Consider the following 2280-nt stretch of genomic DNA (forward strand, 5'->3'; position numbering starts at 1 on the left):
TGTAGATTTTGAACAGTTCCAGAGTTCTTGATAGGTTTAAGAAATAGTTCTGTCCGAGAAAGTAAAAAAAACCGTCATTGAAAAACTCGAAATTGACACCTAAAAAACAGCCACAACTTTGAAAATATTATTTTTACACAATTTTCTCATTAAGATATTTTATAGAACTCTACGGGGGCTACCCAGAATTCTCGACAGAACTGTCAGAACTCTTAAAAAAATGTTTTGCTCTTCTAAAGTAGAAACTGGACACCTAAAATCGCTCGTAACTTTTTCAATTCAAATTTTCATTAGTAGCATTGTTACGTCCGGCCCCTCTTCAAAACATAATTCTGTTTTATTTTCCCGAATATTTTTGTTATTTAATCCTTTTATTTTGCGCTAAATTAATTTTGTTCTTACATTGTCTATCTACAATTTTTTACTAAAATTGCGAAATTCGTAGCGGAAATCTTATCCGGCGACGCACTATTCAGTCATGACGCTGACGCATGGCGCGCATACAGCGGGAGCCAATCAGAGCACACGAGGGGCGCATGCCTTGTGCTATTACGTTGTGACGAAATACTAAGTCAATTAATTCCGCGTGAAGTAAAGAGTTCATTTCCGTACGCTACGACAGTTACGCCATTGCCATCCTACGCGTAATTAGAAAGAATTAGCTTGCTCTAAACGTTTTAGCGACTATAATCCTATGAAATAGGAATAAGTTATCGCGCGGCAATCACGGCCCGCGGTGCGCGTGTCGCTCGTCGTTCCGGCCCCGCGATGGGACTTCAGCCGCTCTGACTAAGAATAAAGTTAATTTTGGAGTCTCTCATTGCGTTAATATGTTCCTTTGGTTAATTTGTCGCCTCTGTTGCGCCACAACCGCTTGGATTAACCCAAAAATAAATGAATAATGTCAATTAGCCGCGTTAGCGAGTACCGGCCGGGAGTCGGGATGGAGCAGCGCGGACCACGGAGAGAGACTGCGCGGACCGCGGATAAAGGCCCTAAATTTAATTTGTTAATCACTCAAGGATTCTGCTAATTATCATGGAAAGAACCCCATTTCTTAGTTTTAAATTAAATTCGCGTAAACTATGCCGAGTTTTACACCGGCATGAATAATATTTCGGGGAGAAAAGCCCATTTTTCGTTTTGATCACGTACGCCAAATTCCAGGAAAATTGCGCTCCCTCTTCCTCCCAACTCGCGGACGCCATCGATTGGCGCCTATATAAACAGAGCGAAAACAGAGCCCAGCGTCTTATTGTCCTGATCAGTCGATCTTGACGGTAGTAGAGCTAACTATTCCACAATCACTCTCGGAAGTTATTGTTCGCTAGACATAGTAAGGCTGGATACACTGGATTGAATTGTAAAAGAATATCTCAAATGGATCGCAATATCGGAAGGAAAAATACAAATGGCTGCACTTATTTTCAGGTTTTCCTTCTTCTTTTGAGCCGACTGGTGCTTACAGGAGCGCGCGGTTCTTCCTACACTCCTTCAATCCTTTGAGCCGACTGGCGCTTACACTTACAGGCAGTGATGCACATTTGGCTCCCCAGCAACACGGAAACCAGCCCCCACTTGTACCCCCACCAAGCAGACACCTACCGGCATCAAGTCGGCCGTCTTCGCCGCGAGAGAGACAGCGAGAGACAGCGCCCGTCCTTCTCGTTCTACAAGCGAGTATTAGAGCGAAAAGGACAGCCGCTCTCTCTCGCTGTCTCGCTTCCTCTAGTATCGTAGTCACTTGTTACACAGTATATACAGTAGCGCAACTCTCTGTCGGCACCTTTGATGTCAGTGTTGGCAAAAATGGAGTGCGCATGCGCGAAATCAGTAAGTTCCCCAGTAACGCCATCTAAACTTCTATCTCACTTTCTCTTTAGTTTCTTCTTTCTCTCTCTTTTTTTCTAGCTGCTCTAGTTCATTTGTATGTACAGCAAATTAATTTAAATGTAAAAAACTAAAAGAAATAGATTCATAATTGTAATGGATTGCAAAATAAAAAAAAACACAAAAATAATGAAATATAAAATTATACAACAGTTGTATAAGTTAACTATTCTCTTAGGAGAGATCGTTCCTCGTTTCACTTTAATTTTTCCACTTTTTCACTTTTTTTCACTTTTGCACTATTTTTGCTTTTTAGGCACAAACAAGAGTTATTTACAATTTCTCTAACTGACAAGCAGATAACTTCTAACACTGACTTCCTCCAAATTTCAGCTTTCCAAATATAAACTGCCATAATTATGCCAGGTACATAAACAGAAACATTTAAAT

This window comes from Trachymyrmex cornetzi, unplaced genomic scaffold (assembly GCF_001594075.2).
Source record: "Trachymyrmex cornetzi isolate Tcor2-1 unplaced genomic scaffold, Tcor1.1 scaffold63, whole genome shotgun sequence".
Classification (NCBI taxonomy): Eukaryota; Metazoa; Arthropoda; class Insecta; order Hymenoptera; family Formicidae; genus Trachymyrmex; species Trachymyrmex cornetzi.